Source organism: Nycticebus coucang, chromosome 2, assembly GCF_027406575.1.
Source record: "Nycticebus coucang isolate mNycCou1 chromosome 2, mNycCou1.pri, whole genome shotgun sequence".
NCBI classification, from domain to species: Eukaryota; Metazoa; Chordata; class Mammalia; order Primates; family Lorisidae; genus Nycticebus; species Nycticebus coucang.
The window spans coordinates 31,474,840-31,489,210 of record NC_069781.1 but is presented as its reverse complement, the minus strand read 5'-3'; positions in this window follow the sequence as shown (position 1 = coordinate 31,489,210).

Sequence of the window (14,371 nt, the reverse complement as noted above, 5' to 3'; positions counted from 1 at the left end):
CTTGGTTTGCGTCTTCTGTGCTGTTGCTTTGCAAATTAGGGGATGGAGTTTCACAGACCTGGATTTGGCTTCCAGAAAAACTCTGGTGTCCCGACAGTAGTGGTGATTGCCCAAGAAAGATCTGAACTGAGCTCTTTGTAGAATAAGAAGAGAATATTCATGAACAGAGTCACATAGTGAACAGGAACCAATAAAAGAACATTGGTGGGCAGAAATATGTGCAGTGATAGTAATAACTGTCCAATCTTTCCTGGGAAATAACATAGAGAGAAGACTGAAACGGGCTTCTGAAACTTTTCTTCTAGGAAGATGATAATTCTTTCCTTCACAGGTTCACATGTCCCTATTCTTCCTCCTCCTTCAACCTCTCCTCCACCTCTTCCTCTGCTTCTTCCCCTTTTTCCTATTTTTCTTGTGTCAATAATCTGTAGAACATATATCTGTATCTACATAGACAGATACATGTGCTCTACAGGGCTATCTGGAAAGTATCGAGCCATGTACTATGGACAACCCTTGTATATAAAGCATCTTTTTTTATATTTAGACAGATGTGAATGTTGCAGATTTGCAAGCAATGCATTGTGAATGTGGGATGTTAGAATGATCACTTTGAACATTGCGTGGGTACAGAATTAAGGATGAATGTTGCAGAAAGATGAATGAGTCCTCGCCTAGGATGCAGTATGATTATGAATAAATTCTTCTTGTAAAAAAATCGTTTCCTTGTTTGTTTGTTTAGATTCCATGTTGTTCAAAAAATAATCATCTCAGATGCCTCAAAATAAAGTGCATATGTTCCATAAAAATAGGAATAATTAAAAATTAAGTTGAAGGAAGTAAACAGGTATATACAAACACTAGTAAAATATACTTACAACATACAGTTAATCATGCATTTCTTATAAATTAAAGCCAAAAAATTTATAAAATCACAATGGGTCATATACTTCTTTTCAACAGAATAAAGGAAGCACAATTTAGAAAAGAAAACCTTTTACCTGTGCTAAAATTTTAAATACATTTAATATATTCATACCATTAGAACTAAGTAATTTTATGAGACACTACATAGCAGCAGCCCCAGCCTGTATCTTCTAACTCCAGTCTTGTCCCCGTTCCATGTCACCACATCAGGGACGTTGGCTGTGATGATGGATGCTGTTTTCTGTGGTGCGTTTTTTAAGATGGAAGAATGGAGATGGCACATGACCATCCTGGTACTGACCCTTGGGTAAAAGATGAGGGCATGGAGAAGTTTAAGCAAAACTTGCTGAGTGGCTTGCTGTTTGGGGATAATTTACTGAAGTTTAGGTATTTTGCTCTTCCCATGTTTTAAATTTATGTGAGTTTAAGACTCTAGAATAACTGATAGAATTGAAGAAAAATGTGCCCCTTAAACTACCGATCTCATTATTATTTTCTTGATTGTTAACTGTGTTAGTCAGGGTCCCAGCAGGAAACAGATGGCCCCACTCAAACAGGGTAATTGGAGTGAGGTTAATAAAGGGACTACTTACAAAGGAGTGGGTAGAATTTAGGAAAATCAGCAAGGGGAGTGCAGGTCTTCCAGAGAGGAGAGGAGCCAGTCAAGGAGTAGGTCCCCTGCAGGAAAGGAACTAGAGGAATACATTCCCTGATAAATTCTCCTATCTCCTGCTGGGGCTTCCATTGACTGAAACCAACAGAGGCAGAGGATACGGAAGCCCTTTGATAAATTTCAAATAGGTGGAGTCTAAAGGCACAGAGCAGGATGGACAAAAGTAGAGAACGGATGTGCAGGTGTGCACCAGCACAAAAGTGGGTGGAAACTTGTACAGGAATGAACTCTGAAAGAAGCTAACAGAGCAGAAATTTGGTAAATCAAAGAAAGATCTACTGCCTTCAATTATAGCTGGGAGAGTAATCTAAGTAAGCTAAAAATAGGGAAAACGAAACAAGCATTTTTAAAACACTAGTATGTTCCAGATACTTTGTAGACTACTTTCTGTCCATTAGCTATTTAATTCTTGCAGTAATAATATTGTATATCATTATCACCATTACATACTAGGGGAATTAAGGTTCCGAAAGGCTGAATAATTTATCTCACAAAACAGCTAGCAAATAGCAAATCTGAGGTTTGAATCCTGGATTTCCTGACTTCAAAGCCTAGATTTTTCCATCTTTGCCGTTTTCCTGCCCATTTTATGTGAGCAGAGGAATGTCATAACACCTTTTCACTGAAGTAGAAGCTTAATGTTTCTGAAGAAGCAGTTTTGGATTGCTCAATGTACAAATAAGTGACCAATCACGATCAATCAAGTTACCACTCAAGGGAACATAAAAGAGAATATTCAAGTTTGGAAACTTTAGGACAATAGTCTCATTCCTTGCACATAATGACAGCTACCATTTACTGAATATTTAAGACATAGATTATTTTCTTTCTAGGCGTCAATCCATTATTTCAACATGATGAAGATGGAATTAGAAAGTGAAGCCCAGGAAGAAAGTTAACAGGGTAAAAGGGATTGGCAAAGAAGCTAGACTTTTTGGAATAAACTTTGTTTCCACAATTACAAAATAAAATAAAACAATGAAAAAAGAAATATTCCCTAAAGGCAGAAAGAAAATTAAAAAGCAACTTACTTAGTATCAATTTATTGGTAAAACTCAAAGAGAGAAATGCTTTTAAATGATTTAAAACAGAGTAATATATCTGTATAGCCTTAATGGGATATACCAAAGGATAAAGAAAAACAAAACAAAGACAAAGAAATGCAAAAAGAAAATCTTAAATTATTTTGTGTGATAAAATTGTGACCACTAATATTGACATCATTATTCTGAAACTATTACACATATGACTTATAATAAATATATTTAATACAATATAATACTTTAACATAACTATTGTCATGAGGACCTAAGGCTTTTAATATGGGAGATAGAGCGATATAATTATAAAATAAAAGCTGTTAAATAAAACCCCTATGAAGTTTCAGTTTGAACTAGAAATATCAGTATGTGTTCTTGACATAATAGCTTTATACACTAAAGAACTGGAAATACTAGCACCCAAATTATACTCTCTAAATCTTTTCCTCCTGCGGCTCCTGTGGCTCAGTGAGTAGGGCGCCGGCCCCATATACCGAGGGTGGCGGGTTCAAACCCAGCCCCGGCCAAACTGCAACAACAAAAAAATAGCCGGGTGTTGTGGCGGGTGCCTATAGTCCCATCTGCTCGGGAGGCTGAGGCAGGAGAATCACCTAAGCCCAGGAGTTGGAGGTTGCTATGAGCTGTGTGACGCCACGGCACTCTACCGAGGGCAATAAAATGAAACTCTGTCTCTACAAAAAAAAAAAAAAATCTTTTCTCCTAAAGGAGTCAGAATTGCTTAGAGAAATGGTTGATTCCTGCTCCATAACAGGACATGTACAAAATAAGGCTGGAAACACTATCATAGCAGAAAGTAAGAAAGCTCTCAGAAACTACTGGAGCCATGAGTTAAGGACGCAGGAGCCAATGTGAAGAGCTTCCTACTAGACCGAGCATTTGCAGGAACAACACATGTATGGACGGAAACACATCAAAAGTGAAAAATCAATGATACTATAGTGATATTAAATGAGGGGGGGAAATCACTGGTAATCTCCAGAGTACGCTAAAAAACTAGTTCTAATTACATTGAAAACTAATAGAGAATCAAATATTTCACCTGCTTTTCTATATGACCTCAGATTAATTAAATATTTGGTGAAGGAAAGTTTGTTTTCATAAAAGTATTTTGCTAACAGATGAGGGAGGAAAGAATTAGAAGATTACTATTTTTCAAGTCCTTAATAAAATAGTGGATCTAGATAATGATAATTAGTGGCTACTCACATTATTAAAAAAATGTACCTCTTGTTGACATTATGAAATACCACCTATGAGGTGTTTTTTTTTTTTTTTTTTTTGTAGAGACAGAGTCTCACTTTATGGCCCTCGGTAGAGGGCTGTGGCCTCACACAGCTCACAGCAATCTCCAACTCCTGGGCTTAAGCGATTCTCTTGCCTCAGCCTCCCGAGTACCTGGGACTACAGGCGCCCGCCACAATGCCTGGCTATTTTTTGGTTGCAGTTTGGCCGGGGCCGGGTTTGAACCCACCACTCTCGGTATATGGGGCCGGCGCCTTACCGACTGAGCCACAGGGCCGCCCTATGAGGCGTTTTTTTACCACAACATCAGCCTAGGTCATATCAAGCTTCTGGATAAAACTATTAGTTTATAGAATTTACAGGGACAGAAGGACATGTTAAATATTACCATAGAGTTGCAAACAGTAAAATCCAGAACATGAGAAATTCTACAGGATAGCACTAATGACTCGATTTTGTCAACAAATAAGTTGTAAGAAAAACTAAAAGAGAGAGAAGGTATAGATTGAAAAACACTGAAGAAACCCATAAAAATGCAATGTGTGGAAATTTTTTGGATCTTGATTCAAAGGGAAAAAAATTGTAAAAAGAAATTTCTGAGATAATCAGGAATATTAGACATTTCCCAGATATTCAATGTTATTAAGAAATTATTGACAATGTTTATGGAATTAATAATAGTACTAGGATTATTTATACTAATACTATAATAATAATAATATTAGTAAGTATTAGTAAATTATAATAATAGTATTAGTAAATTAGTAAGTATTAATAAGTATTAGTAAATTATAATAATAGTATTAGTAAGTATTGGAAAATACTCACTTTTAAGCCAGTACAGTGGAAAGAACCTGTAGTTCTAGCTACGTAGAAGGCTGAGGCAAATGAATTCCTTCCACCTAGGAGTTCAAGTTCAGTCAGGACAACATAGCAAGACCCTGTCTCTAATAAAAAAAATTACTTTTACTTTTAGGAATACTTACTGAACTAGTAATATAATATCATATCTGGAATTTGATTCAAAATAATCTAGAAGTTTGTGGATTGGAGTTATGGGGGAAGGTTGGTGGAACAAGATTTGGCCTGAACTGATAATTGTAGATGAGAGACGGTTATGTGAGTTTTCATGATACTATTTCTCTTTAAATATATTTTTGAACTATTACACAATAATTTTTTAAAAAAATGTGTTTCAATCTATGCGATTACTAAACCCCAAATGTGGATGGCTCTGAGACCTATATAATTTAAGAAAACTATCTTAAAAACAAATAGTTCATTGACTTATTAATTTAAAACTGTATTTTCATAAATCCTCTGACATGTAATGATTATCAATCTTGGTCTATAAACTTCAATATGTAAGAGAAAGAAGTTTTTTGAAACTTTTCTGAAATCCAACCTAGGCTCTATTTAAAAGTCCTTATTTCCCCAATAATGGAGATATGTGGAAACTTAATCTCAGTCAATCGAAGATTACCACCCCCCACTTTCCCTGGGGGGCATCCAAGTTCAGGGAGTAACCATGTTGCTCTTGTCTGGGATGGAGGGGCATCTGGTGTTTAGTGTCATCTGTCCCCGCTGAAATCTGTTGAAGCATCCATCATGCCATCTGATCCCTGATCTTTAGGTTCACACTGATCTCCAGGGTTGCTCCCTTTTCTAGTCCTTGAGGCTCCTTGAGGTCTAGTTTTTCTAGCTGCTGAGTCTCTCTTTTGGGTAAAAATGCATCATTCTACCTGCACCAGCCTGTGGTATGGAAAATTTTTGTATGGTTCTCCAAGCGCTGTCTGCCTAAGTACACAGCACGATCATTATTTCTTTTGAGTTTGCCCCTCCCTGGGGTGGAAGTACAGGTCTCCACTCCTATCGTATCCCACAAATAATCTAAGGTCCACATCATCCCTCTCACCACTGGTCCTCAGCCCTACACAAGGTCAGCCAAGTCAAGGGATGGGACAATTGTTAGCCATCTGCCAGCACCTATGACATTTACCTTTCGTTCCAATGATGTCCTTTTTCCCAGCCCCAGAACTTTTTTCTAGTCTCAGAGGCAAGACACCCTGTTCAGATTCACACTTTCGTTAGTCCTGAATCCTTTTTATTTCCCCAAAGAGTAAGCACTCAAAACTCAAAAGTTGAATGCTTTTAGGAAGAGGCTCGTCTTTGATCTCCTTGCTGCTAACAATCTCTTCTCAATGGGAATGAATGAACTGCCCAAATGGTGAGCAAAGGTGAGAGTAACAACACTAAAATATTAAAACAAACACTATGTTGGCAAGCACTACTGGGAGTGCTTTGCATACATTAACTGTCCTCATCCTCATAACAACTTGGGGAGTGGATGCAATTATCCTCATGTTACAGATCACAAAACTGAGGCACAAGAGTTTCAATTACTTTTACAAGTACCAGAGCTAGAATTGTAATCCAGACTTCCATCCTCTGCATCCGTGCTCTATAAACTATGAAGAAAGACATGTGGATCAAAGACTGAATCCGTTCGAAGGTCTTAGTACAAGTCTTGTTTGCAAGCATGTTCCCTTTTTTTTTTTTTAAATCAGATGTATAAAACCAGCTGCCTCTTTTTAAATTGTTTCATCATCCACATGGAATGCAGAGAAGGAGGAAGAAGAAATGTAATATGCACTAAAGTCTCATAGATACACCTCGCTATAGCATTGGATTTTAATATTACTATTTCCTTTTTTTTTTTTTAGATGAGGATGCTGAGCTTTATTTAATTAAAGCTCTAAGGGGTCCACCAAGAAGAAATGGAAAGGCCGTGAAGCAAACCCAAGGCCATCTGATCCACCAAGGTTATGCTTATTCTTCTGACACTCACGACAGCTTAACTGCGTTTTGACCTGAAATTAAGGTGGACAGTGTGAGGCCCCTATGAATATCCAGCCCTGCCAGGAGAGAACAGATTTAGGCTCCAGGCCTGTCAAACAGACACCTTTCCACCAGCTGTGACTCTGCCCGCCTTTACGCAGCATTAATGAAAAGACCAGAGCGGTAACAGATGGAATGCACTTGAACCTTCCACGCAGGGTTCTTCCATCCCGTTCCTCTCCTCTCTGCACAGTGCGTCATCTGCATGAAAAAGCCCAGTGGATCATTTTCAGCTGCTTCCCCTCAGTCCTTTCTGACACTCCTCTGGGAGAGCTCCTTGTTGTGCAAGAACAGAATGAGGAGGGTGCAAATAATTAGAACTCAGATTGCCAATGCACAGTCTCCAAAGTCAGTCACGCAGGAAATGCATTGGCTTGACATGTGATGCACGGTGCCATTTTATGGGAATAAATGGTTTAAACTGCTTATTTTTTGGTAAAAGTTGATAGCAGAGTTTATGTGTCCCAATCACTCATTTTTATGGAAGCAGAGGCGATAACTTTGATTAAGATGAATACTTTGGTGCCAGTGTCAGTTAACTTTGGTTGTTCCTGGGATATCATTCATTTAACTTTTCCCTTTTTTCTCTTGCCCCCACCTGCCATTATACAGGATACATTTAATTTTAAAAGTCACTTGTAGACGTTTAGCAATAAAAATGCTCAGGAATGCAAGCGCAATGATCCCATGAGTAAGAAATTGTTACTTAGACATGACTATCCGTTGCAAACTTGTTATGGGGATCCTAAATTAACGCATAGAAAACACACACCCCCAGACACACGCACCTTGACGGAGGTTAAACGGCTCTCCTCCCCTTCCTGTCATAATAGCTTCACATAATGATAGTGCTGTCATTATAAATATTTGGAAGCTTCTGTATCTTGATAATTGATGGATTCTGAATGTTGGAGAACTCAGAGAATAATTTTTAAATCAGCACGAGCATCATGTTCAAAGTGTTTCCTTGGATTTTCAGAATGAAAACCAGAACTAACCTCTGTTTCTTAAAGAATGATTAGGGGTGGAAAGGAGGGAGGGCGACAGAGAGGGGGAAGCAAGTACCCCCCGCCCTCTGTTATTTCCTGGTCTTCCTCTGGTAAATGGAAAATAGTACCTCCCCTCTGTGAATCTGCCACCCTCCAGATGCTTGGCCCGGATGCTGCACACCTGCTCGGCGTCAGCCAGAACCCACCAGAGCATATGGCAGCTCACATACTGCCTCGTCCCGGGATGGTTTGGGAGTGCTGGTCACCTGGGCTCTATTTTCAAGTGGTGTGACAGCAGCTGTGGGAAGCCAGAGAATGACAGGCTCTCACTGCTCTTCTTACTAGTGGGAAAGAAGAACGAGGGAAACAGGAGGGAGATGTTTTCACATACCCAGCAGCTATGACTCGACTCTCCTGTAAAAGAAGACACCATGTGCTGGCTTCACCCACCGTGAGCAAGCAGGTGCAACGAAAGAGGAATTCTTTTCTTTTTTTAATTTAAAATTGTAATCATGGTAGACAGAATTATGGCCCCCAAAGATGTCTGTGCCTTAATCCCCAGAACCTGTGAACATGTTACCTTACATGGCAAAGGGGAATTAGGTAGCAGATGGAACTGAGGTTGTTAATCATCTGACCTTAAAATAGGGAGATGATCTTAGATAACTTGGGTGGGCCCAATGTAATCACAATGATCCTTAGAAGCAGAAAAGGAAGGCAAAGGAGGTCAGAGGGATGCTACCTGAGAAGGACTTGACCTGCTGTCTTGAAAACAGAGGCAGAGCGCCATAACCAAGCAACACTAGAAGCTGCCAAGGGCGGGGACCAGCTTCTTCCCTGGAACCCTAGAAAAGACCCCACCCCTGCTGCCACCTTGAATTTAGTCCTGTGAGACCCATCTAGAACTTCAGAACTACAGAAGCTACGATACTAAATGTGTGTTTTTTTTTCAGCCGTATATGTATGATAATTTGTCATAGCAGTAATAAAAAAGTAATACAAAAATGTGATGCCTTGGATCTGTCAGTTCGCAGCTCTGGAATACATTAGAATCACCTGGGGAACGTTTAAAAGTCCTCATGCTGGAACACAGTCCAGGCCAATCACACCCGAATCTCTGGATGTGGGACCTGGGAATCAGAATTTTATAAACTCCCAGGTGATTATAATATGTATCCCAAATTAAGAAGCAATGATTTATTGGCGGGTGAAAACTCCACAGCATTTGGAGTCAAGAAAGTTGGGGTGTCAAATCCCACTTCTAGCATTAATATGTTCATCTACATATTAAATGCCCATGTACATATCTACCTTATAGTTACATGTGTATATGTACATATTAAAAACTCTTCTGTAAAATAAGCAGTCATTTATAAGTGACTTTATACGTATAAAAAGTTCACACATAGTAAATGCATATAATGGAAATTAATTTGGTATGAGTGAGTAGTTGAAAGCTACTGAAAAGATTTTAAAAAATCTTTCTCTGGTAACATAAAAAAAAATACTGCTCATTTTCCCATAGTACATTTTTTCTGGGCCCATGAGTCACTAAGTATGTTTAATGTATTGTTTATGTCGTAACACTGGCATCTTGAGAATAGATTATTTTATGAAAGTTTTTGTTTATTTGTGTTAGCACACTACACACTTCTCAGCTAACTTTGAGGCTCAATTGACAGGCTTTGAACTCAAGTAATTTCCTTAACCCTGCCTTGGGCCTCCGTTTCCGCGTTAGTAAAAGAGGAACCACAGCCCTCTCCTTTCCCATCTGTAGTTTAGCGAATGCAAGCATAAAGTATCTAGCACAATGCCCGCCCTATAATCATGACTCCATAAATGCTATTTTTGTAGCAATATGGGTCAAGTCCAAATCCAATGAATGGAATGGAAGAATAAAGTGCTTGTGAAAGAAGAGAGCGAGTTCCTCTGGGCTTTGCATGACCAGATGTCCAGGGTTTTTCAGGTGCCCAGCAGGTGTGGTAGCAGTGGGCACAGCTGTGTGCAGAGGCTCAGGCCTGCTGAATACCAGACGCTGAGCTAAGCCTCTGGAGATGCAGAGGCATAGGACACCTGGTTGGCTTCACAGACCTTTAAGAATGCAGCAGGCTACCCGCTGCCCAAATAACAGGAGTTTTCAGTTATACCTCCCAGACCCATTGTTAGTCCCTTGAGGTCAGGGGCTATGGCTCACCATTGTCTTCTAATTTCCCAGCTCAATTCTGGACACAAAGTGAATACACAATGGAACCTTGCTGTTTCATTAGCCCATAAGAGTCACGTAAAAATGATGAAGAGAAATGTAACACATTCTATCCCCCTTTCAAGTTCAAGGTAGCGTGGTTCTTGAAACCAGGGGCATTGGGCTGTAATTAAGGACACAGAACTAGGACACAGGTGAGCCCAGGCTCACTGCTTGATCCTGGGTAAGTCACTGGCCGTTCTCAATGTCAGTTCATCTGTCTAATGGTGATAGAGCCATAGCAATATCCTATCTGTAGCACCTCTCTCAAGGGCTAATGCCTGAAACGAAGGAGACAGGGTAAATGTTTTCCATAAATCTGAAGTAAAATAATAGGGGCTGAAATGAGGTAAATCTCACTTCTAGTTGGGGGGACAACAGGAAAAGTTCTTGAAGAAGCTATAGGATAGCAACTAAAGGAATTTCCTTTTGTAATTTATTCAGAATTCAGACTTTCCTATTTTTCAAATACAACCGGTAGAAACATGTTAATCGTAAAGATGGATTGAATAGGCTGTAAACTGGGAAAGCACTCAAGCCTGGGATAAAATATCCACATATTGCCTTACTATCTGTAGAACCTCAGCCAAGACACAACTTCTCTGACCCTAAGTGTCCTTTTTACAAACAGGAGTGATGCTTTTAATATGGAAGGGCTGCCTGTCATGAACTTTCACAGCATGCCTTTGATAGCACTGCAATGTGTCATGTGAAAAAACTCAGTTTCCCCTCTCCCTTCCTGGGAGTCTCTCAAGAAGCCCAGTTTTTTACAGAACAGACTATAGATGGAGGCTTTCTCCTGCTAAAACACAGTAATCATTTATTTAGGTTATAATTTTTAAGACTTATTTATAATTATTTGTTATGTGTAATATATAATTATGTTTATCATTATAAATTATGCATGAATTACATAAACACACATTATATATTACCTATATGTATATTACACACACACACATATATATACATTCTTTTAGTAAAAAATTAATGCTGATGAACCAAAAGCTCTCTCTTTTTTTTTTTTTTTGGTAGAGACAGAGTTTCACTTTACTGCCCTCGGTAGAGTGCCGTGGTGTCACACAGCTGACAGCAACCTCCAACTCCTGGGCCTAGGTGATTCTCCTGCCTCAGCCTCCCGAGTAGCTGGGACTACAGGCGCCTGCCACAACGCCCGGCTATTTTTTTGTTGCAGTTTGTCCGGGGCTGGGTTTGAACCCGCCACCCTCGGTATATGGGGCCGGCGCCCTGCTCACTGAACCACAGGCGCCGCCCCAAAAGCTCTCTTAATCCCCTTTTTAGAGGTAGATTCTCTTTACTAAAAGTCAGTTTCATCAGAAAAATGTAAGACCAAATTATTGTTCTATCTGATTTCAAGGATCAGATAGCTGGACTCTGGTTCCCTTGAGACAGTCCAATCTAAAGCTATCCTCAGGAGGCTCTAGAGAAAAGCATTTTGCAGCCCTAGTGATTTGTAGGTTGGTGATCTTTCCTGGATCCTAATTGGGGCCAGATTAGTAGTCTCCAGGCATCCTAACATGCCTTCCTGATTCACTCTGCCTTTCATCCTGGCCAGAAGCACACCACTGTGGCATAGCACTAGGTAAGAACATGGGACAGGGAATCAGAAGATAGCAATGCTTAACATCTGGTGGGGGGTACAAGGCAGGTCATGAGAACTCCACTTCTGAGTTTCCAGAACTGTGAAATGGGAATGGTGTTGGTTATAATTACATCACAGGATTTCTGTACCCATTGGATGACATCATGTTTTCAGATTTTAAAGTATTTCTAAGATATTAGACAATAGGATGACACATATATGATAAAAAATGGAAGAAAAGGCGGCGCCTGTAGCTCAATGGGTAGGGCGTAGGCCACATACACCGAGGCTGGCGGGTTCAAACCTGGCCCAGGCCAGCTAAAACAATAATGACAACTGCAACAAAAAGAAAAAATAGCTGGGCATTGTGGCCAGTGCCTGTAGTCCCAGCTACTTGGGAGACTGAGGCAAAAGAATCGCTTGAACCCAAGAAGTTTGAGGAGGTCGTGAGCTGTAACGCCACAGCACTCTACCCTGGGCAACAGCTTGAGACTCTGTCTCAATAAAAACCAAAATGAATGGAAGAAAGTTTGGAAGATACAAGAATAGAAAATCTTTGATAGATTGAATTGCATATTACTTGGTTCTAATAATATTCTTGATTTTAGAAAACCCTGCTGTTTTCATCCTTTGCTATGGTACCATATCTACTTACACTGCAGTTTATAGCTCTGGAATGGTTTGTAATGAAGGTCTTCATTCAAATATTTTATCAAGTACCTACTAAGTACCACCGGACCACATCAGTGAGCAAAACAAATAGATCTTCCCTCATAGTGCTTACATGACTTTAGGAAATCCCAGAGATGGTGACCCAATTTGATACAACTGCTGCTACAGTGAGGTTCCTGGTCTTGTTTCCCTCATCTTCTGCCTAATATAATCCTGAGTCCCAGATTCCTCAAAAATCCGCAACTTGGCTTTAGTCCAGGGCAGGCATGTGGAATTTTGAACCAGGCCAATGTTTGGTGCTCAGAAATTGGACAGGAACCATGTGCTCATTGCCAGCCATGCTGATTGAGAACTGGTATCTGGGTTTAATTTCCACTGTCTGTCAGAAGGAAGCTTTGATCAGACCCTGCATCTTTGCACTTCCACTAAGTGACTAGAGGCTACTACTGGGCCATCACTACTGCCCCTTGGGAGCTCTGGGTTGGCAGGGAGGCATACAGGAGATTTATTTACATCAAACTTTCCACCCATCCTTTCTCTTGCTCCTCTCCAGTTTTAGCACAGTTATTGCCAGGGCTCTAAACGTGGGAGAGAATGTGTGTCCAGGGATGGGAAGTGGGGAGGGGCCCCCATGCGTACTACAGAGGAAAGTGCTGCAGGGGTAAGTGACTGCAGCTGGGTCTTAATGGCTTTTCTTTTCTGCCGTCATTTTCCTTTAAGTCCAAAAGAAACTCTTTGTAATACGTGTTAAAATTATGGTTCAGATTTCTGATGATCAAGTTACATAGATTAAAGTAATGGATACCAGACTCCGCATCAATTCAGGTATAAATATGGATGAAATGAATGTACATTATCCACTGTTATAAATCTGTGTGTTCAAGGAAAGACATAAATCTCCCAAACATTTCCTACTTCAGGGTATGAGGATGCCCCCCCCACCAGTGTTTTCAATGAAATTATGATTTGGAATAATTTGCTGGTTTTGCAGAAACTACCTTTTTTTTTTTTTTACAAGAAAGGGTAGAGTATATTATTTATAATGGTGAGTCATTAAAATGCTCTAGGAAGTCACTGTTGCAGAGGGATTGGAGGAAGAAGGGGTTATGTGGCATTCCAGATGTGCATATGTGCAGAGGGGTGGTGCGTGTAGAGAAATTTACAGCACCTGGCTCCACTGTACAAGGTTCTTGGCCTGGGGGTGTTTCTGTTCTCCACCCCTCCTCTCAGAAGTATCATCCCTGCACACATGCAGGGGCTCGAATGTGTGTGTGATGGGCACATGGCCACAGGACATTGTGGTCCGGAAGGAAAGAGTGAGTTTTCATTTCTGCTGAGCCACAAGGCTGATGAAAGTGTTTGAGCTCCTTGCAGCCTGGGGTCCTCATCCAAGCAAGAAGAAGCCTTGGAGTAAAGGAAGAGAGAACAGAGGCAAGCACCCTGCAGAAGCGCCTATCCCAGTTCTGCGGCTCAACAGCTACATGTGTGGGCAACTTCTTTTACCTCTTTGAATTTCAAAGAGGTAAAAGAAGTTTAGAATGGAGATGATAGTATACATTGCTTAAGGTAGGATTAATGAGATAATGGGTGTGAAGATACCTAACATAGCTCCTTTATCTTTCCACTGAAATTCCCAAGTTGTAGGGCAAAAGACTCCTGACCATCATTGTCCCAAATTGCTTTATGGCTTCTCAGACATTGTCTTATTTTCTGCTGTTCTTTGCTCTGCTCAGGTAAGCCCACTGCTATACCTATAAGGAGGTTCAGCTGCTTCTAATGTCCTGTCATAAATGAAGAACTCAACAAGGAGACCCAGGCTCCTGCTATGGGATTTCTCCACTCTCCATCCTCCTCAGCATCTACGCAAACTCACACCACTTTGCTCCTGTTTTAGCCAGAAGGAAAATGGGAATGACCTGAAGGACCAAAATGAAAATGGAAATGACTAACCTGGAAATGACCTACATCACTTTTCTTCACATTCCACTGGATAGAATTTAGTCAAAGGCTGTACCTGATCATTAAGGAAATTACGAGAAGTAGTCTTTATCTAAAATATCCATG